Raw genomic sequence first — 24,260 nt, 5'->3', positions numbered from 1 at the left:
TTAGTCAGCAGAGATTTTGTTTCAAACATGATTACAGGCACGGGCTCCAAATTGATATCAATTAGACAAAATTCTATTTGAGGTATACACTCTTCATTTCACTTAAAGCAGCACTCTCTTGTGAAAAAACTTTCTTCCCATAGAGGACATTTGCAATTTTTGGGTGCACAACTGGAGTTACTACGGGCAACCAGAAATGTGAGGCCAAGAAAGAGACTACACAGGCTCAAGTACATGCAGCAGTGTCCTGGATTAGATTCATGAGGATCTAATGTCAGTGGTGCCACAGTTGAAAAACTTTGTTTTGGAGTGAAAGTCAAGACTCTAAGAATGTGTGTCTGTTATGTTCTAGTTAAAATGACGTTCTCTTTTACTGTGAATAGACTGTCTATATTTCAACACTACTTGCTTTGTTTATAATTCTTTTCTTTTTGATACCAGCATGGTGAAACTTACAGTTCTTCAACTTTTCAGAATTTTTTTGTCAGTGTTTTATCTTCTATAAACAAACACACATACACATGCATATATATGCACACGTGTATATATACACATATGCATATATCATCATTATCATCATCCCGTTGATCATCAATTTTCTTGAGCGGTCTCAGTAATGGCTCCATTTATCCGAGTCTTGAGATTTTAGCCGCCTCTCTTTACTCGTCCTTCCCAATGATGCCGCATTGGAGGATCTTTCAGGGTCAGGGGAATGAGACCCATCATTTTTACTGGTTTGGGCATATGAATACACCATGGGGAACTTGCCTGGTTATCCCATGTGGGCAGGAAACTCTCGGTAGCTTGCCAGGTTCTCCGAGAGGGAGAACTAGGCTATAAGATGTCACACAGAGCTTGGTTTTCTGGTCTAGATGCAGGCTGATGATGGGATTACATGGCGCTGGGGGGCAGTTTCTGGGTGTGACCACCTAGCTACTGGAAAATGAGGTACTTCGGTAGAAGAGGCCCAGTCCTGATCTGAGCAGGCTTAGAGATCTCTGCCCCAGGTCCCATACACCTGGATTTCTCTTCCTGTTCCTTTGTGCGTGAGGCTTGTCTGAACGTGTGGAGAGGGGCCTTGAGCATGGCCGTGGCTGAGTTCTGGAGGTCTTCGGTTGCCGAGGCTCTGCTCAGGGCAGGGAGGGAAACTCAACCCACCCCTTCATGGGGCTCCAGTGAAGAGAGCCAGGCGCTGTCATTAAGGCATATATATATATATATATATATATATATATATATATATATATATACATATATATATATAATTAAAATATGGGAGTTGAAAATAATATTCAATAAATACATAAACTAGAGGCTAGAGAAGCAATACAGTAGATGAGGCAGTTTTGTTTTATCCACCCAACAGGGGTTCAGTCACTGACAATCCATATTGCTTAGTGAGCCCTGATAGGAATTTTTCTCTGAGTAAAGTTAAGAAGAAGCCCGGAGCACTGCCTCACTTAGATTCACAGATAAACACACACAAAAAAGAGTAAATTAACAAAGGAAAATACTTATGCTGGACTGTCTGGACAATTAGTGGTAATTCTGTATCTTCTAAGAACACACTAAGCTGGCAAGAAAGTACAGAGGGTCTGGTGCTTGTTTTGCTTTATCTGGCCCAAGATTAATCTCTGACACCAAATATGGTCCCAGGAGTCCACCAGGAGTGATCTTGGAATACAGAGCCAAGAAGAAGCCCTGAGTACCACCTGCTATGCCCTCTTTTTCTGCCAAAAATAAAATAAAATAATAAAAATACTCTAATAGGGCTTGAGCAATAGTATAGCAGGGTGGGTGCTTTTCTTGTATGTGGCCAACCTGGATTCAATCCCCAGCACCCTAGATGATCCTCCAAGCCCCTCCAAGAGTGATTCCTGAGTACACAGCCAGGAGTGATGCCTCAGCACAGCCAGAAAAGAAAAAAGAATAATAAAACTACTACTAATAAAATTACTAATAGAACAGAAGTTTATTTCAAAGGTTTCAAATATTCAGCTAATGCAACCCTATATTGCTTCAAAAATGTTTATTGCTTCATAATGAAAGGAAATATAATGTTTTGATTAATAAAAATTGGAAAGTAGGTATAATTAAAGACTTATGAATATTCAAAATATTTTTAGACAATTCAAAGCATTTTGCAAGTCCCTCTTGAGATTAAACTCTTCCTGGATTTATGGCACATTCTTTGAATAGAAACAATAGGAACAAGTCATATGTCATGAAATCTGCTGGTTTTCATCAGAAATAAGCTCCACGAATAAACTTTGTAGTGTTTCAATGGAACTATAGAGCAGAATGATAAATACATGTGTAATATCATTACCTGTGTCTATATTGAGGGTGCTTCCTTAGAGATACCTTGTTAGTGCTCTATTCATCCATTCTTATGCATTCACATTTTACATAATGATATGTTGACAACAGTAAAGCAGACTGAGAATCTATAAAGTAACATAAGAACAAAGGCTCAAGTGAGAAGCAAAGCAGTTTAAAATTCCAAATATAATAGGTAAACATGGAAAAGGCAGCAATAATAAACTTCTGATGTAGGTAAATGCATATGCAACTCACCCATGATATGCATCATAAGTATGCATTAGATAAATAAATGTACATTGACAAAAGAGAATAGTGTTCGTGAATTAATTTTAAAGCCAATATATGAGCTCTGTTTTTTCCTCGGGAAACACTAGTTCTTCAATGAAATGTCTATTCTCTTAAAATTGAAACTGGGGGTATATCTCAGTCAGAATCTTTACTGGTACTATTATGATTTTTCCTGTAAATATTTTGCCTAAGTATACTCTGCCTAATACTTCTAGGTTCTGAGATGGAGCTGCTATGATGCTACACTAATCTTTTAATTTTCTACTCATGACCCAATGGGCAAGCAGGCAATGTTTTCTTCTACTAACAGATTACTGATACTTTATACTCAACATTGCCACCATGGCTTTTCAAAGAAGAAAATGATTATTGATTTGGGATTTAGCATGAATGATTATGGGCCCTGTTGTGTAAGAGTCAGATGCAGAGCTATTCTATTTATTCCAATTAAAGTTGGAGCCAACCACTCTTAAATAAATATTATGGAAAAATAGAATTCACTTTATTTTTTTATTGAGAGAAATTACCTTCATAGAAGATAAAATTGTTTGAAGGGCCCAGGAGTGGGGCTCAGTGGTGGAGTACGTACTTTGTAGTAGAGGGGGTGTGAAATTGATTTCAGACTCTGAACCACATGTCAACTGCAGTCCCAGTAGCTTCATTATTAAGAGTTCAGAGCCACAAGAATGTTATCTCTGGAAAACTGCAACCATGAATGAGAGCATTCATACACCAAGTATGCAATCTCTAGACATTACAACAATAAAAACAGTGGGGGTTAAAGGAAAAGCAAAAGATTACTCTGAAAATAAGAACATACTGCTATGCATGATTGTTAAATAATTGTTTAATGATATTTGTATTTTTATTGAACTCTTGTGTTTAAAAAGTTGTGTATAGTTCTGATAATAAGAGATGGACTGCCAAATAATATGCTATTCCAGAAGCCAGTCGATTTAACTTTGAAACATCTATCTTCCAGGACCATATTTAAATAGTGAATCAACTCTTAACAGAGAATCATAATATTAAGTAATCAATAGCCACAGGTTTTTGCCCCTTCCCTCTAAGCCCACAGTCCTTTTTATGAATAAGAATGTGTACATTATAGACACTTGTTGAATTTTTGGAACTCTAACCAAAGAGTGTAACACTAATTAATTCATAATATAAAATCTTATCTTTTTAAGGGTAAAAATAATTTTATTTTCTTATTTCAATATTGTTAAATTTTCTTAGTTGTCAATTCATATTGAAGTGTAAGAGATAAAAACCAGAGAAAGTGGCTAAAACCAAATCATGACAACTTTGTATCTCACGGTGATTCAATAAAAAAAAAAGCTAGGAAATGTTCAGAGTGTTTATAAAACATAAGCAAAAGTAAACATAAAAACCATCAAAAAGTTTCTAAGTACCTACGATTTAATTTTTGTTTGTTTGGGGTCCATCCCTGGCAGTGTTCAGACCTTACCTTCTTCTGTGTTCAAAGGGCCATGTCTGGTTCTAGGGATCAAACCCTGACCAGCCCCACTGTATTATCTCTCCTGAGCTGTAATTTAATTTTGCAGTATGTTATTGTAGAGTTACCACTGTTGCAATAGTTAATGCTAATACTCATCCTGAACAATTTACTGCATCTCCACCACCACCAGAGTGTCAGACCCTTTTGCCTTTTTATCACAGTTAAATTAATTTTATTGCATATTTTAAAATCTATTTACTTTTGGGCACACCTGGTACTCTGGGCTTACTCCAGGCTTAATCCTGGCTCTGCACTCAAGATTATTACTCGCAGTTCTCAAGGGACCATACATGGTCCTAGAGATCGAACCCATCTCAGCGGCATGCAGTATAAACTCCTTACCCAGCTGTCTCTCTGGCCCCTGTATTATATCTACCACAACTGAATGAGATCATGCAAGATGTGTCCTCCTTCTCACTCATCTCACTTAACACGACCATCTCTATCTAACTGCATGCAAATTATATCAAAAGACAAGATTTCCATTGCTGTGCACCATTCTACTATGCAGACACACCAAGATTTTTCTACTCATCTTTCCTAAGGCATTCTTCAACTCTTAAATCCTTATATTGCATACTTTCATAGGGTTGGTAACATTTGCTTTGAACTATAGATGAATATTTGAGGAATATCAGTGTGTATTTTTTTCCATAAAATTGTTATATAACTAGCAGGAAAAAATCAAAATATTTCTTATAAGATTTACCAACTGAATTGTTTTCTAGAACATATATCACACTTGAATATATACAGGAATCCCTGGAGATCTCGCTAAAATGTAGGTTGAGAATCAGGACAGAGGAAAGTGTCAGTATATCTTGAGTTCCCAAGAGATCTTGAGATCTACATTCCATGCATGAGTACCAAGAGTAGTCAACTGTTCTCTGCCCGTGTATGTACTTCACCATAACCAAAGGGTGATTCACTAACCATTAACCAGAACCATTTTGATATAGAAGATCTACTGATTTTTTAAAGCTCCTAGGTGGTTATAAAAGCAGTATTTGGGGGTCAGGGGTGCATTTATTGCATATGCAAAAATGTTTCCCCTTCCTATAGTACCATCTATGTAGACTTGGAAGTGTCCCACAAGCCCTACCACATATAGTAACTCCTGCCTTCTCACTGAATTCATCATGTAACCACCACCCATGCCCACAATAAATAAATATTCCCTGGGAGATTTTAGGTAGATGTAATTGATAAGTACCCACTGCTTTACTACTACTTCTACTATCATTATTATTATTATTATTAATCATTTATTATTATTATTAATCATCATCATCATCAGATTTCTTCATAAAAACCCTGAATGAACGTTGAGGCACTACCTGTCCCTGGAGCAAGCAGATATCATTGGGCTACACTAGCACATGACAGGGACAAATGATGATGTTACTGGCGCCCGCTCGAGCAAATCAAAGATCAACGGGAAGACAAGTGATACAAGTGATACAAGTGATTATTATTATTATTTCAGTTGGTTTGTTTTAGGCTATGCCCACCAGTGTTAGTAAGTCAAGCCTTACTCATACTTACCCTTCATTTATTTATTTATTTATTTATTTATTTATTTATTTATTTATTGCTTTTTGGATCACACCCAGCAATGCTCAGGGGTTACTCCTGGCTTTGCACTCAAGAATTACTCCTGGCAGTGCTTGGGGGACCATATGGGATGCCGGGGACCGAACCTGGGTCGGCCGCGTGCAAGGAAAACGCCCTACCCGCTGTGCTATCGCTCCGGCCCCCTTATTTTGCTTTTTCAGTCACACCTGACGATGCACAGGGGTTACTCCTGGCTCATGCACTCAGGATTTATTCCTGGCGGTGCTTGGGTGACCTTATGGGATGCTGGAAATCGAAATCAGACCGCCCGCGTTCTAGGCAAACACACTACCTACTGTGCTATTGCTCCAGCCCCCACAGGTTTACTCTTAGCTCTGTCCCCAGTGATTATGCCTATAGAATTCTGGAAAACCATATGTGGTGCCAGGGGTCAAACGCAGGACATGCCAAGGCAAGCTCCCTATCTACTGAACTTCCACTCTCATTCCACCAGCTGCAATCCCTGTCCTTTTAAACCATAATATGCTTCTTTCTGGTATTCCTGAAAATAGGCACTGTCCTACCTATCTCTACAGTTCAGTTTAGCTTTTAACGTCTATGTGTCCCCTTTTTGTCTTCAAATTCTTTCACCCCACATTTATTATTAATGACTGGCGTTTTTTCTATCACCACAAAACACTTCTACTTGCTGAGGCAAGAAAATCGGGCTTGTTTACATTTGTTTTGCCTGAAAATAGTTTCTGACAAATGTTCCTTAAGTAAGATGATTGAATTACAGAATGCACAAATTTCATCAAGCGTTATGTTCAATGTGAAAATATACATGCATATATTTATAAATTTATTTTTTGAAACCCAGTTTCTATTTTAATTCTCTTTGCCCGAATCCCTCTCTCTCATCCAGATAGAATGGGATGGGGGAAGCAAATTTAGTTTCTGAGAATATCAATTTTTAAAGTCTTAGTCAGTGTTCAGATATTTCTTAACTTTTTCTAACTAAAAATTTTTCCCTAATTCCTTATAGCTGACTATGGAATTGTTGAAATAACTGACTTTGTGAAAATGTTGAATTACCAGCTTTTCGGAATTGGGGTGGAGTTTGGGGGTGGGGTAGGCCCTGCTTGTTGACATTTACTGAAACTTACACTTCCTGTCACAATTGCTTTCCCTTCTGGACCACTTGTTCATGACTCCTGTGCTTTTCTTTTTTTCAGTAACTGCAAGTTTTCTTGGAGAATGTCATTTTCTATTTTTGCAACTAGCATCTATGTTCTTATCTGGGACACTGTAAATCTGGTTGCCTGCTTACGATCCTAGGAGCTAAATAGCTAGAGAGGCAATCTCTAGAGTTTGATCTGCTTCTGAAATCTCATGCCTTCTATGCCCTTCCCCTACGTCCTTCTCCTGATAGAAAGACTCAGCAGCTAGACGGTGTTCTATTCCACTTCTCTGGACATGACGGGCTACACGGAGTCCCCTACTCATGGAATTAGCTTTGAAGTTTTGTCACTTTTCCCTCTCCTCTTCTGTGAACGGATGGGGGGAGGTGGAGGTTGGGGATGGAGATAATATTAATGATGCTGATGTTGATTTCTCTTCATATTATTTTTGTTATAATTTTGGATGAACCCATTTTACTCATTTTAGCTCTATGTTGGTCTGAAAACAAAAAAAATGGTAATTTATTTTATCTTATGCCAACATTCCACTGAATGGTTAAGAATTTTGTTTTTTTTTTAAATACCTGAACGTTGGCTCCATCTTTATTTGGGTATTTACATTTACAATCACACATTTACAAATTTAAGTAAAAGTTGGTAAAGGGCAGTAAAAGCATGAAAGACTTTGCCGACTTGATTTATGAAGTCAGATTAACAAAATTTCAGAATAGTTAGGTATAAAAGCAAAGTCCTAATGGGAATGATCATGAAAAAAACAAGCATAACAGCTACAATTATAATGATAGTGAATTATATCCCAGTGAAAGACAAATTACAGATAAATTTGCTATAAAACTTTAACACTACACAATTAAAGCTATATAAAACACCATCAATTATTTTCAAAAGATGGTAAACTTTGACCTAAGAGATTGATCCTTATTGTGGCTTACTATCTCTAGAGAAGAAAGATATAGAGGAACATCATCACTATTATTTACAATAAAAAAATAAGCTAAGTATTAAACATAATTTCTATTTTTTTATTAAAGATTAGGACTACTTTGTGGTACAATTTACCCACCCTACCTTGTGTTTTTATTTATATAATTGTTTTTTATTCAAGAAATCATTACAGACAGTAGGAAGAGGATGGAACTATGAAGAATCTATTTAAGTTTTTGTTTGAATGATTGTAAATAAATTCAAAACTGAAGCACAGTTACTTCTTTTAGATAGAAAACAAAATAGAGGTCAACATTGTGTTGATATTCTTTCCCTTCCTCCATGGCATTCTGATGAAATCCAGAATTCACTCTTTTGGTAAGTCAAGGGAACCCTTACCTGGAGTGATTGAAAGGTAGGTTTTGTTGTTGTTTTCTGCCTGGATAGGTGATCTAACAGAAATGTATAATTCTTTTTAAAAAGTAATAACTAAGATATATAAATCCAATTACATCCAATCAGACATCTGAACATCACACATCTTAACAAGTCATGATTAGATTCTCTTCAACAGTGTAAAAGTTAAAAAAAAAAAATGGATCCTGATACTCAGTCCTTTACTCTCTGAACGCTAAGAAATGTATTCTTTCCTAAGGCATTCCACACTTCTATGAACATGGCCCTATGTGCCATATGGTAATTTGATGTATGAAGTTTGACTCATCAAATATCAGTGGCCATAGTTATTGATTACCCTGAATATTGATCTTCTGAGCAGCCTATTGATATTTGGAAGACAAAAGGGGAAGAAAAGTAATTTCTACTGAATTTTTTTCACAAGAAATTTTCGCATAAATTGGTCTTTGCTAGCAATATTTCAGCATGGAAAATGCTCAGTTCTCTACTGTTGTAATTGTTCGTTTATGTTGTTCTTTTTAATTCATCTTTAAGAGATTTTATTTGATATGTGAAATTAATTTCTCATTCTAGCAAACTGCTCAGACCAGTGATATCATGGTGACTTGCAAGTCTTTCAAGACATACATGCTAGTTCATATGCTGTACTAGTTCCATCACAAATGATGCAGTAGGCTAATTTGTCTGTCATGCATATGGGGTTCTGTGGGAATAGCTCGGGAATGTAGAAAGCAGCATCATTTTTATTAAAACATCATGCTGTTTTATGTTCCTCTACATTGCTGAGTAAGAATCTGAATATGTATTGATGTTGGGGGTTGCTTTATAATTAATATACTTAATATTATTAAGATAAATGCACAGTATAAATAAACTTTAAATAGAATAATTCTTTACATTTCTTAGAAACTATGACTACACATAGTTTTAGAGGACTATTATTATATTATTTCAGCACCCTTATTTCTCATTGGAAACAAATTGTGATGCCAAACATCTGGCTATGTTCTTTGTAATGTAATAAATATTTGAAACTTGACCTAATTGCTAACTATTAACACAGAACTTGGAATTTCACTATTTATGAGATTCTATGAACTTCAAGCTTGACAAAAAAAAAAAGAGCTACCATTTTAACTTTTATCTCTCTCTTTAGATGTGTTTTAAAGTGATAAAAGGAACAATGATTAGAATACTTCTAAAGATTGATAGTGGACCAGTCAGCTTAATTTTTGCAATAGAGTCTAATAATAGAATAAAGGGAAGATTTTGAGGGTAATTTTTACTCCTTAAGACCAAGTTCACACAACCCTCAGTAACTTATGTAATTTCCAAATTTAGAGTGGCTGAAGTGGAATTCTGTAACACAAATCTACTGACCAAATGGGAACTTATGAAGTGCAGAATACTTCATTAATTCATCGGCTCAAGTTAGCGAAAATAAAACATAGAATTACTATTAGTTACACTGGCCACGTACAGTATCATTAAACATATGATTATAATATATTGATCTTATCAATGTTATTAAATATACTGGGTTTACATGATATGTACGACATTTTCAAGTTATATTTATTAGAATTTTAATAATCTCTATACAGATTAAGTGATGCTTCTTAAAGTTTATATCAATGTTATAGATATTAGATTGAAGATATTTATTATAATACATACATTACTCTCCTGATATATACAAATTCCATATATAAAAATCAGATTCATTGTGCTTATTCTTCAAGGTCATGTTCTCACATACTTGCTTGCTCATGGTCTCTATTTGGCGCTGCATTTTCCACTGTGAAGAAGCCTGCGTTCTCTCTTGAACAGACTTGTATCTTGCCCCTCACATCTTTCTAAGAAAATTTTGTTTAATTAAAATTATCTTTCTTCACAAACTAAAATACATAAAAAATTAACTTAAATGTTACGATCCTCCAATTAAATGTTTGCTAATTTATAGGAAGACCAAAAACATATGTTTTGAAACTTTAGTATTTTAGGAGTAATGTGACTCCTTAAAAATATCATACTTTTAAAAGGGGGGGTGCTGAGTTGACTGATGCATGATGGGGAGAGTTTGTCTTGAAAGTGGCTGAGCAGAGTTTGATACCTGGCACCCCATACTGTTCCCTAACCCCACCAGGAGTGATCCCTAAGTGCAGCACCAGAAGAAATTCTTGAATAATGCTGGGCTTCCCCAAAACAAAATAAAATTACACTTTAAATTATAATTTTATTAAAATATACATTTAGTAATTCAACAACTTTTTATTTGTTATATATCCTTAAATTATAAATGTATGTCATTTGGATTAGAGCAATAAGACAGCGGGTAGGGTGTTTGCCTTGCACATGCCAACCTGGGTTTGATTCCTCCATCCCTCTTGGAGAGTCTGGCATGCTACCGAGAGTATCCCTCCCTCATGGCAGAGCCTAGCAAGCTACCCATGGTGTATTCGATATGCCAAAAACAGTAACAACAAGTCTCACAATGGAGACGTTACTGATTCCTGCTCGAGAAAATCGATGAACAACGGGATGACAGTGCTATAGTGACAATGCTACAGTGCTATATGCAGCAAAAGGACTTATTATAATTCACCTTCTTCGATATATATTCTCTGGATTCTTATTTGTTGATGCAAATGCATCTTCTTATCCTCACAGTCCTTATAAATTCAGGGCCATGCTGTTCCTTGGTGTTTAACATAGACAATGTATTTATTTATTCAGTGACAGCTTCAATTTCCCTAAAGGAAGTAGGTGAAGTTAGGTACTCCTTTTCTCAGAAAATTTTCAAGACTCCAAGTCCACTTTCCTTAACAAAGACATTGGATTGTGTTTTTCAACCTTATTATAATGGCAAGGGTTTCACTCACCTTAGGAATCTAAGGAAATGGAGATAATATGTGGAGTCTTTAATATAGCATCATATTTGAAAGACATTTGATTACCCAAGTCATAGCTGTATCTCTGTGAAAGGCATTCTTCTCCTTATTGGAAATACCTTTAACCATTTTCAAGAAATTCATAGTGTGGTTCAAGCATGACCCACCTACAGTCCATCTTCGCTCTGACCTCATATTTTTAATGATTAGTTCTCATCACCAATGCTAGACATTGAATGGTCTTAAAATTCTCTTTCTTTCAGAGGGACAGACATAGAAAGATTGCACTCATTTATGGAATATAAAGTAACAGAATGGGATGTTTAGACCAGAGAATAGTAGTGATGAGTACCAGGAGGATTGCTTCACGGCTTGGAAGCCGGACTCACATGCTGGGGTAAAGAGAAGGGACCACCAAGTAAAGGGTACGTGGAGGGCCTGCTGGGGATGGCAGATGTGTGCTGAAAGTAGGCAAACCACAATGCCCAAAAGGAGAGAGAGAGCAAAAAGGAATTCCCTGCCTTCCCTTGTGATGGAAAATGGGATGGATACTCAATCATTGTATGACTGAAACATAAGCATGAAATTTTGTAAGTCTGTAACTGAACCTCATCAAAAAAATAAGGTACAGATACAGATTCATTTAAAAAATGATAAAATGAAGAAAATTAAAAACAATAAATAAAAAGAAAAAACAAAAATATCTCTTTCTTTTTATGTTTCCCCAAAATGTAAAGTTTATTCAAAATAAGTTTTTTTTTTCTGAAGGATTTTTAAAATAAAATATTCCTCTCAATAATGACCTTGGATCATGCTCAGATTCATTTCTTCTATTCATAAAGCCTGAATGAGTTTGGATAGAACAGGAAACCCACCACATCTTTTCTGACAATCTATTTATTCTTAGTCTCTTTCAATTAACAGTGAGCAACACGAGAGCATTTTCTCTCTGCTAATCTAGAAATTACTTTAGTTCATTTATAGATTGGCAAAACATACTTTGGAGAAGGAAAGACACACAATGAAACATCATTTGCATAAACATTTTTTTGGAGGAGTTGGTAGTGTCTATTTATGTCTCTTACAGTGGGATTTCAGTTTTTCCATAATGTGTACTTTGGAATTGGGGATTGGGGATATCTCAGTTTTAATATCAGATTCAAATACATCTTAATTTATCTTAATTTCCTTTGTAAAATGATAAGCCATACATTTTTTGTCATTATTGCTAGAAACAACAAAAGGACAATACCTTGCCAATAAGCAAGGCTAACCACCTAATATTTGAAATTTTTGTGGGTGTTTTTTTCACACCAGAGTCTCATTGCTAAGTTTACTCTCGCCTCTTGAGGTTGTCTATTGACAACCTGTGTTAAAACAAAGGGGATGATCTATTGCCTAGCGGACAAATGGTGTTCTTTCCGCCTGCTATCTGTCAAGATAGGAAGAAGATAATGCCACTTTACATCATTCACAGTGCGCCTGGAGCAGCAGGAAGCAGGCGGGTTGAGAGTGCACAGCTCACATTGCTTCCTTGAGGTTTCTCATCCTCAAGAACAATGCATATTTCTCTGAAGATTAAGGTTGAATGGAAACAGATGCGTATGTGTACCTACACACACACACACACACAGAGTAAATGGAGCAAAGATTAATGACAGAGAAAATCCTCTGCAATAAGACCGATAATAAATGATGACTTCTTACTTCATAAAGTAACAATATCTGAATTCATATCAATTTGACGTGTGAAATGTGGTCAGTAAAATGAAAATGTTCTTTTTAAGAAAAATATTGTTTAATTTAATTTTTAAGGCATTGTAATTCATAAAGTTATTCATAGCTAAGGTTTAGATATATAATGTTGCATCACCAATACCAGCATCAGTGTCAACTTCCCTCTTCCAGTGTTCCCAGGGCTCTGCAGCCATGCTGCTCCTACCCTGCTATCCTGACATATGCACAGCATTTTTCTTTCCCGCATTGTGTACAATAGCTAAGATTTAGTGTACAATAGCTAAGATTTAGAATCATCTTATGTGAAGGGTTGGAGCGATAGCACAGCGGGGAGTGCATTTGCCTTGCATGCGGCCTAAGCAAGTTTAATCCCCAGCATCCCATATGGTCCACCAAGCACCACCAGGAGAAATTCCTGAGTGCATGAGCCAGAAGTAACCACTGTGCATCGCTGGATGTGACCCAAAAAGAAAAAAAAAGAATCATTCTATGAGAAAAAATTTTAAAACAATAATATTAATGTGGGCACAGTGGGTAGGGTGTTTGCCTTGTACGTGGCCCACCCAGATTCGATGATCCCTCCATCCCTCTTGGAGAGCCCAGAAAGCTACAAGAGTATCCCGCTCGCATGGCAGAGCCTGACAAGCTACCTGTGGTGTATTCAATATGCCAAAAACAGTAACAAGTCTCACAATGGAGATGTTACTGGTACCCGCTGGAGCAAATTGAAGAACAACGAGGTGACAGTGCTACAGTGCTACAGTATTAATCTACAATATCAAATTAAACTACCTAGTCAAATCACCAGACAAAAAACATTTTTAAATTTTCATTTTCATCTAAATGTTTATGAATATCCAAATACTAAAATAATTTTACATATTGGTTTTAATTCACATATAAATATTTAAATTTTATTGCTGAATACGTCCATATTATTACCATGTGACTTGATTTGGAGGCATTGGAGGCTCTTTCAGGGTGAGGGGAATGAGACCCAGCATTGTTACTGGTTTTGGCATATGAATACACCATGGGGAGTCTCCAATTCGGCATCCTTGGGAAGGACAAGTAAGTAGAGGCTTCTAAAATCTCAGGGCTAGGACGAATGGAGATGTTACTGAGAACACTCGATAAATTTGATGATCAGCGGGATGATGATGATGATGATGATGATGATGATGATGATGATGATGATGATGATGATGATGATGATGACTTGATTTACTTATCACTGGGAAATCTTGTATAAAACTTAAGGGTATTACATAATCCTGCAATGGGAAACTTTATATATTTATTTCTTAGTTTTGTTGGGGTTGGACTGGAGCTATAGTACACCGGGTAGGGTGTTTGCCTTGCACGTGGCTGACCTGGGTTCAATTCCTCTGTCCCTGTCAGAGCACCCGGCAAGCTACTGAGAGTATCCCTCCAGCATGGCAGAGACTGACAAACTACCCATGGCATATTAGATATGCCAAAAATAGTAACAAGTCTCACAGTGGATACGTTAGTGGTGCCTGCTCAAGCAAATTGATGAACAACCAACGGGATGACAGTGTGACAGTGCTGTAGTGCTATTGGAAGTTGCACCTGGTTTAGGACTAACTACTGGCTCAGTGCTCAAGGATCTTTCCCTTTGGTGCTCAGAGAAATCTATGTAGTGCCAAGCATCAAACATTGGCTAGCTATATGCAAGACAAGTATGTTAACCACTGTGCTCTTTCCCCAAACCTAAGCACTTCATATTATATCAAACCTTGTCTGAAAACTCTAAGTGTCTTAATTAAAAGATGTTACCATTGTTAGAGCTCTTTTCTCGCATTGGTATATTGCTAGCTGAAGACATTCTTTGAAACTCTGACATAAGGAGTAATGGGTAAGAGCAGCAGAGTTATCAACTCAAAATAAAAATAAAGCAAAGCTTTTTTTTTATTTCAATAATATGTTTACTTTGAAATCAAAGGCAGGTTTCAGTTGATTATGTTTTTGGAATTTTTATTAAGTGTAATTAATATCCTTACATAACGGCCATGTGTTTAGGAGTGGGCAAGTGATACAGATTGCATCAAGTTTCTACATTTTTAATTTTTTATTGAATCACAGTAATAAGCACATTTACAATGTTACTTATGATTGGATTTCAGTCATATAATTATCCAGCACCTGTCATTTCACCAGTGTACTTTTCCCACTGCAAATGGTCCCTTTTCCTTTGACACCCCCTGTTTCCTGCTACTATACAGGCACCTGTCCCTCTTTCTATCTCTCTCTCTTCCTCATTCTCTCTCTCTCTCTGTGACTCTGTCTCTGTCCCTCTCTCTCTCTCTCTCTCTCTCTTTCTCTCTCTCTCTCTCTCTCTCTCTCTCTCTCTCTCTCTCTCTCTCTCTCTCTCTCTCTCTCTCTCTCTCTGCCTCGGTCCTATTGGACCTTAGATTTTTCAGTACAGATAATAAAAGGTTTTCTATTTTCAATACTCAGTTCCTATCCAAATGATAATTTTACAACTATTATTATCATGCTGCATTCTGATACCTTCTCTATTCTAACTTCTCTTTGCCCCTCACACACTCTTGTGGCAAGCTTACAGCCACTGACCAATCCTTCTCGCTCCTTTTTACCCACACCTTGGATATTTGTCTCATAGAGCTTGGTGTTTGAAAAAAATAAATGAGATTGATAAGCCACTGATGAGACTCACAAAGAAAGAGACAGAGACCTAATAAACTGAATCAGAAATAAAAAGGGGGGCATCACAACAGAAACCACCGAAATTTAAAATATTTCAGAGATTACTTTGAAAATCTTTATTGCATGAAACAAGAGATCCTTGACCCCCTCCTTCAAGGCTGAACCAAGGAAATCTGAAATACCTGAACAGACCCATTACCATTGAAGAAGTTGAAATGGTAATCAATTTTTTCCTCAAAACAAAAGCCGAGGTACAGATGGATTCCCTACTGAATTCTTTCAGACCTTTTAAAAGACCCTACCGCCAATCTTCTTCAAGCATTTCCAGGAAATTGAAGAACTAGAAACACTCCCAACCAGTTTCCATGAGGAAAATATCACCCTGACACGGAAAGCAGAGAGACAACACACAAAAAAAATTAGAGACTGATATTGCTGACGAACACAGATGCAATGATACTCAACAAAATGCTAACAAATAGAATCCAACAACTCATAAAAAATGTATATTTTATATATTTTAACCCCATCTGGTTCCCTGAGTTCACCAGGAGAGATTCTTGAGGCAAATCCTGGAGTAATCCCTGAGAATAGCTCATGTGACCCCAAAACAATGGATTTATGAAATAAAACATCCAATAAATATTTTATTTAGATTATGTGGATGATTTTAATTTATGTATCACTGAACAATTTCTCATCAATAAAATTTATTAGCATTTTATTTATTTTTAATGCTAGATTAAATATCTACTCAATTTTAATTTTCTAAATATATGAACTGCCTTAAAACTTTATTAATAAAACATGGATTGATGTATGTGAGGAATTCTTGGTTCAAGGGTGTACTTTGTATTTATTCTCCCTGAAGTTCATATTTGTGTGAGAAATGCAGTGGCATAATGCTCCACAAAATCAGTACCAATTTTATAAGTCCTGAGTTTACACAATTTAGAGAGTTCTTCAAAAATTAAAAAAAGTTAATACATAATTGGATGTAAAAGGATCAATTGCTGGCAAGGGAAGCTATAATATTTAGATATTCAAAGAGCATTGGGAATACCAAAAATATGCAAAACACAGAAAATTACACAACGTCTTAATCCTAAGTTAAGTAATGCACTATAGTAGTTTAGTGTGCTTAAATTGCTGATACGTTGTTCAGTTACATAATTCTATACTAATATTACTCTTACACTAAATATGTTGATTTTATGACTATGTATAACTGACTTTTATCACGCTTGCTTGCTTTTTCATGTCATCTTAAGTGCTGCTGAAATTTTCCACACTGAATGTTATAGAGTTACATGGTCTTAACAGAACAAAGATGGCATCAAATTTGTTAAAATGCATGAAGTATGTAACTTCACACTATCAAATTGTGTATTAAGTAATGTGTCAAGTCTGTGATCAATTATAGGGAAACACTGATAAAATTTACATTATTATTATGAGAAACAAAAAAGATAAGTTTATTTGTTACTAGTAACGCAAGCTTCCAGTACTCCTGATAAAAGAAGTGTTCTATTGCAAAATATAAACTAAATTTTCAGTTTTCAAGTTAGTAAGATGAAACTTAAAAGAAGTTTTCCACAGACTTGCTTCATGTTCTACATATTATAAAGCATATTTCTCCCCCTTAGTTTTCTCAACAAATAACTTTTTGAGATTATTTAACATATTACAATTAATTATACATGGACATATGAATGCTTACATTTGCAATTCATTATATTTTATAATTAATTATAATTGGACCGGTGTGTATTTTTGTCTATTATCTATCTGTTCATTGTTCAGATCTCACAAATTCACTTATAGACACTTTAACACCAGGTATCTCAGAAAGGCAGAGAGTCTCTTGCCCAAGCACCTGGCTGTCTTCCCCGGGGCCCCTTGGAAGAGATGGGCTCCAGTTTTCCTCCCTGCCCCGAACAGAGCTCCTAGTGGCCGAAGACCACCGGAACCTAGCCACAGCCATGCTCAAGGCCTCTCTCCACACATTCGGACAGGCCTCATGCATGAAGGTACCGGCAGAGGAACCCAGGTAAGTGTAATCCCATCAACGGCCAACATCCAGAGACTTAAAACCAAGCGCCCAGAAGCGATATCTTATAACCTACTTCTCCCTCTGGGAGAAACTGTCAAGGTAATGAGAGTTTCCTGCCCATGTGGGAGAGCCTTGAAAGCTCCCCATGGTGTATTCATATGCCAAAGCCAGTAACAAGCTGGGACTCATTCCTCTGACCCTGAAAGAGCCTCCAATGCGGCATCATTGGGAAGGTCTAGTAGAGAGAGGCTTCTGAAATCTAAGGGACAGGACGAATGCAGATGTTGCTAAGATTGCTCGAGAAATTCGACGATCAACGGGATGATGATGATCTCAGAAGAGAATCTGTTGGGTGATAGTGGATTTGACTCCGGGTAGAGAAACCTTATCCCATTAACAGCATGGTAAGAATTTCCATATAGAGAGGTCCAAACTTCTCATGCCTTAGCATAAATACCAATTTACTGATGGATTGCTAGCTGAATGGCCGAATTCTCTATAGTAGCCTAATTACATGTAGAATTAGTAAATTACCTCAGGCGAGGATCACTTCCCTAATCTGAACCATCCTAAGGACATCGAGACTATACTTTCAGGGATCATATTATAGTATGTTACATCATGAAAGGTCTATGTTGACAGTAAGCGAATTTAAAAGGGTGGATACCAAATTCTAAGTAAAGGAATTGAGTTTTTTAGAGAAAGACAATCTACACCATCCGTTCAATGAAATATTTCCACTTTCACTATCAAGGAGTTAACACTAACACCCTATATCCTCTTGAAATCGTCTTCTCTCCAACTGCCATCACTGACTCCCATGGAGCATCTCTTTCTCCATACTTCAATAAACTAACTTGATATTCAGAAACAACTGGAGTCTCTGTAAATTATTATTAATTTTTTTCCCTGCAGGCTGTTTCTGACCCAACAATAAGATATTTAAAATAGGTCCCTGTGATATCCTTTAATCTAATCTCTTTTTTGTTCTTAAATGGAAATAGAGAGGAAAAAATAAAAGGAAAGGTGAAAGAAAGAAAGAAAGAAAGAAAGAAAGAAAGATAGATAGAAAGAAAGAAAGAAAGAAAGAAAGAAAGAAAGAAAGAAAGAAAGAAAGAAAGAAAGAAAGAAAGAGAGGAAGAAAGAAAGAGAGGAAGAAAGAAAGGAAGAAAGAGAGAGAAGAAGAAAGAGAGAGAGAGGAAGAAAGAGAGGGAGGGAGGGAGGAAGGAATGAAGGAAGAAAAAAGAAAGAGAGGAAGAGAGAAAGAAAGAAAGAAAGAAAGAAAGAAAGAAAGAAAGAAAGAAAGAAAGAAAGAAAGAAAAGAAAGAAAGAAAGAAAGAAAGAAAGAAAGAAAGAAAGAAAGAAAGAAAGAAAGAAAGAAAGAGAGGAAGAAAGAAAGAGAGAAAGAAAGAAAGGAAAGAGAAGAAGAAAGAGAGAGAGGAAGAAAGAGAGGGAGGGAGGGAGGAAGGAATGAAGGAAGAAAAAAGAAAGAGAGGAAGAGAGAAAGAAAGAAAGAAAGAAAGAAAGAAAGAAAGAAAGAAAGAAAGAAAGAAAGAAAGAAAGAAAGAAAGAAAGAAAAGAAAGAAAGAAAGAAAGAAAGAAAGAAAGAAAGAAAGAGAGAGAGAGAGAGAGAGAGAAAGAAAGAGAGAAAGAAAGAAAGAAAGAAAGAAAGAGAGAGAGAAAGAAAGAGAGAAGAAAGAAGAAGAAAGAAAGAAAGAAAGAAAGAAAGAAAGAAAGAAAGAAAGAAAGAAAGAAAGAAAGAAAGAAAGAAAAGAAAGAAAGAAAGAAAGAAAGAAAGAAAGAAAGAAAGAAAGAAAGTCAATCCAGAACTGCTGCTGTAATGGCCCCCATTCTACTTTGGCATTAAATAATCTCAGCAGAGACACTAAACTGTGAAGATTTTAGCAGCACACAGATTTTCAGAGAATTCTGGGATGTCCTCACCTCTGAGTGAGTACACCCACTTAGTACACCCACTGTACTAAGAAGTTCTGGCAACCATTCCCACTTCCCACTGCCACCAGCTTATCAACTCATAGACCAGTTCTAGAGATCCTGGTGTTCTGGCAGGAAATTCAATTTTTAATTCTATTAATTCAATTTAATTCTATTTAAATTCACCACCAATTCCACAATACTAATAATACTTTAGATTTTAGGAATAAAATTAGATAAGAAAGTAACATAGAAGCCAGACAACCAAACTCATGAAACAAAACAATAGAGTTAGGGAACGCTCAGCTAGCTAGTGCTTAGTTAAAAGTCAGACAAGGATTTAACACCGTGGCGAGATAGAAAATTTTCGCAAGTCTTTAGACTGATATATTTTTGATAATTTTGTCATTTAGTTGTAACAAGTAACGTAAAATAAGTTATTATATGCCTGCTACAGGGGCAGGTTTTGGGGCACAAATTGGAAAAATCGGGAAGCAGGTCACAACATCTGGTGGGATTCTTGTTAGAACATTGAATGTTCATGAATGACTTTGTTAATTTTGGTCTTTTAATACATAAAGAAATTAAATTTAAAAATGAAAGAAAGAGAAGGAGAGAGGGAGGGAGAGAAAGAAGAAAAGGAAGGAAGGGAGAGAGGGAAGGAAGGAAGGAAGGAAGGAAGGAAGGAAGGAAGGAAGGAAGAAGGAAGGAAGGAAGGAAGGAAGGAAGGAAGGAAGGAAGGAAGGAAGGGAGGGAGGGAGAGGAAGGAGGGAGGAAGGAAGGAGGGAAGGAAGGAAGAAGGAAGGAAGGAAGAAGGAGAGAGAAGAAAGAAGGGAAGGAAGGAAGGAGGGAGGGATAAATGAAGGAAGGAGGGAAGGAAGGAAGGAAGGAAGGAAGGAAGGAAGGAAGGAAGGAAGGAAGGAAGGAAGGAAGGAAGGAAGGAAGGAAGGAAGGGAGGGAGGGAAGGAGGGAGGAAGGAAGGAGGGAAGGAAGGAAGAAGGGAAGGAAGGAAGAAGGGAGAGAAGGAAGAAAGAAAGGGAAGGAAGGAAGGAGGGAGGGATAAATGAAGGAAGGAGGGAAGGAAGGGAGGGAGGAAGGAGGGAAGAAGGGAAGGAAGGAAGGAGAGAAGGAAATAAGGAAGGAGGGAGGGAGGGAGGGAGGGAGGGAGGAAAAGAAGGAAGGAAGGAAGGAAGGAAGGAAGGAAGGAAGGAAGGAAGGAAGGAAGGAAGGAAGGAAGGAAGGAAGGAAGGAAGGAGGGAGGGAGGGAGGGAGGGAGGGAGGGAGGGAGGGAGGGAGGGAGGGAGGGAAGGAAGGAAGGAGCAAAAAGAAGGAGGAGGGAAGGAAGGAGGGAAGGAGGGAAGAAGGGAAGGAGGGAGCAAAAGAGAGAAAGAGAGCAAATAGACATGAACATATTACAGGCTCGTGGAGGTTACACTGATAAAGTGTCTGTTTGAATGCCAAATCAAGGAATTCAATGAAAAAAAAGCAAGGAGAAGAAATAAAATCATTTGGAATCTTTTTCTTTATTGCTAATACCTAGAACTATGAAAATATAAGTACTGTTTCCGTTACCCTTCCTGTGTTGTTAACTGCTCTAGCCTAGCAATCACACCAGTGCCACAAAAAGTCGCATTACTACTCCATTGTGAAAAAAAGTGCCACTTGAACCAAGTGTCAGAATAGATATAGAGTGGAAATTAATAAATGCATTAACATCCTATATTTGCATAAATAAATAACACTATATAATCAATGTTATAATCATTTCAATGGTATTGGAAGTGATATATGCAACTTAAGGGCCCTGAAACTTCAATATTACTTCATAGGTAATGGGTCCCAATTCTACTTTGTAAAAAATGTTTTTGGATTGTCAATAAAAATTAAATTGATTAAATAACTTAAACTCATAAGCAGTAAAAATAGAATTCAATTTCGAATTGCCACTGTACAGGAATGACTCCATTTTTCTTTTAAGTAGCACCTGTGCTGTGACTGATGGTAACCCTATTCCAGGAATGAAGTCAGCGTGAACTGGAATTGTTACTGAAACACACATGTATTTATGAAATCAGAAGTACAGTAACTATTCTTGATAGAACAAAGAATCACATGAAATGTTTAAGGGGATTTTGCATCAGTATTCATATCAAACCCTATCTATAACTGCATATTAAATGAAACCATTTTTTCCTGTGGCGTAGGAAAAAAAGCAAAACAAAATGAAAAACTATCAGGTAGGTGGGATGGATCTTCTCTCTGACCAAAGAACTATTCATCATCTATGGTGCCAAGAAAGAATCCTGTGTGTAATTTACCTAAAGAAATTTCTGGACTGCTTCCATAGATACGCCTGCTTTTGTTACAGTTAGGGACATAAGGAGTTCTGGTAATGTGGGTTGGGAAGGACACGGAGTGTTCTAGAAAAACAAAAACAGAAAAACAAACAATGGCCCAAGTGGTTAAGGCATTATAAACACAGGACCATGTCAGTGTGAAGATCCTAGAAATTCTTTGAGAAACAGAATTCCAGTCAAGGTCATCAGCCAGACCCCTTGGAGAAGCCTCTGTGCTTCAGAAACAAAATTTTGTTGAGAATGAATAATAAAAAAAATCATCAACAGTTTAAAGACATCCCTTTTGGCAAAACCTTAGCAATAATGCGGAGGGCAATTTGGGGAAACTTCATGAAAACCAGTTTGGTAGAGTCGATGGCATGTTCCCACCTTCTGAGTTCATCCACATCTTTGCCTGAGATGTGTAATTTTTTCCTTTTACTTGATGGTGCTCCTTTTCTATCTTGGAGATTTGCCCACTCCTCAGCATGGCATGCATAGTGGCCTCTACATTCATAAAAGTTTGTGTTCTCTCTCTCTCTCTCTCTCTCTCTCTCTCTCTCTCTCTCTCTCTCTCTCTCTCTCTCTCTCTCTCTCTCTCTCTCTCGCTCTCTCTCTCTCTCTCTCTCGCTCTTGCTTTTTGGATCACACTCATTGATGCTCAGGGGTTTCTCCTGGCTCTGTACTCAGGACTTATTTTATTTCTGGCAGTGCTTGGGGGACCATATGGGAGCCAGCAATTGAACCTGGGTCAGCCACGTGCAAGGCAAATGCACAACAAGCTGTACTATCACTCCAGCCCCACGTCTGTGTTCTCTCTCAAGCACAGGACTCACATTCTCATTACCTTCTCATTCTTCTGTTTTTGTCACAGTAACATTAGGATATACACACCTGTTGTTAATCATGCTATCAAATAAAAACAATTTTAAGTAACTGTATGCTTGTGCCATTTTTTTTAGATCTACTCACCTTCAATATCTGCCATAATAAATTCCAAATAAATTGATAATGCCTTATGATTTGAATCTTTCCTGAAGTTCTTTTCCGTGAGGGCAGTGATGGAAGAGGGGGAAATTATGAATATAGGTAAAAGTTACTATTCTACAAAGAACAACTTCTTCACTTGAGCCTACTGCAACAGTTTCCTTAAAAATTGGGGGGTGGGAATTAATTTCCATATGATACAGATGAAGATAAAGGCAAGATGGCACCAATGCCACTCGAACCCTTCACACTCTCCCAAACCCGGCTCGCCATCTCGCCTCAGACAACATACGGCTCAGCACATCAGACATGGAACTCTACACAATGATCCCTGCTGGAACTCTAAGCATGACTCTGATGCACATTGCTGGCTGTTTTGCAAGATTCGAACAGAATGGCGTCAGTGGGGCACAGAGAAACCACAGCAGCGGCCGCAGCGTCACTGCTTGCCCTGGCTAGGCAGAGTTGCAGCGCCATCGGACCATAGAGCTGTGGCAGCAGTGTGTGCAGTGACTCATCCACTGTGGGGTGCTGTCAGCCAACCACCGGGTGACCTGGACTAGGTGCAGGTGTTTGACCTGGCACAGACTCTCCGCAATAGGGTCCTGCTCTGCCAGCTGCTCAACAACCACCAGGGCACACTCCATCAACCCCAAGATCAACCTGAGGCTGGAGATGTCCCAGGTGCCGCCCAGAGATGCAGGCAGGTGTGTGTTTGTCAGTGTGCAGATCTTTACAACATGTTCACCGAAAGCTTACATTCGGTAGACTGGGAACACCTGGAAAGGTGATTAGAGGCCACCCCAAAAGCTTCCCTCCCTCTCGGAGAGCCCGTCAAGCTACCGAGAGTATCCAAACCAGCACAGCAGAGCCTGGCAGGCTACCTGTGGCATACTCGATATTGGAAAAACAGTAACAACAACAGTATTCATTCCCTTGATCCTGAAAAAGCCCCCATTATGCCATTGGGCTACACTAGCACACAACAGGGACGAATGGAGAAGGTTACTGGCGCCTGTTCAAGCAAATCAATGAACAACAGGATGACAGTGATGATAAAGATCAAATGTGATTTGGGAGAAGTGTGACAATCTCCAGAAGGCATTTGTGGGATGCAAGTGCCTGTACCATGAAAAGGGCTTGTAGGAGCTTTCATAAGCCCTAATCCTCAGTCCCTTCTTGGTAAAGAGTTGGGTAAAGATGAATGTGCTTACTTTGCTTTGAGGCTACTACCTCTCTCCTCCACACTTCTCATACATCACCTCCAATACCTCTTTCTTCAGATTTAAATTAGCATTTCACTGTGGGGAGAATCTTAATTGCTCCTGTAGATGAACAGCCACAGGGAAAGAATAAAAACCCTTGGTTTTTAATAGTTGTAAAATAATTTTGCACATG

This window comes from Sorex araneus, chromosome 3 (assembly GCF_027595985.1).
Source record: "Sorex araneus isolate mSorAra2 chromosome 3, mSorAra2.pri, whole genome shotgun sequence".
In the NCBI taxonomy this organism is placed as follows: domain Eukaryota; kingdom Metazoa; phylum Chordata; class Mammalia; order Eulipotyphla; family Soricidae; genus Sorex; species Sorex araneus.
The sequence above is the reverse complement of the archived record's forward strand: the minus strand, read 5'-3'. Positions refer to the sequence as shown.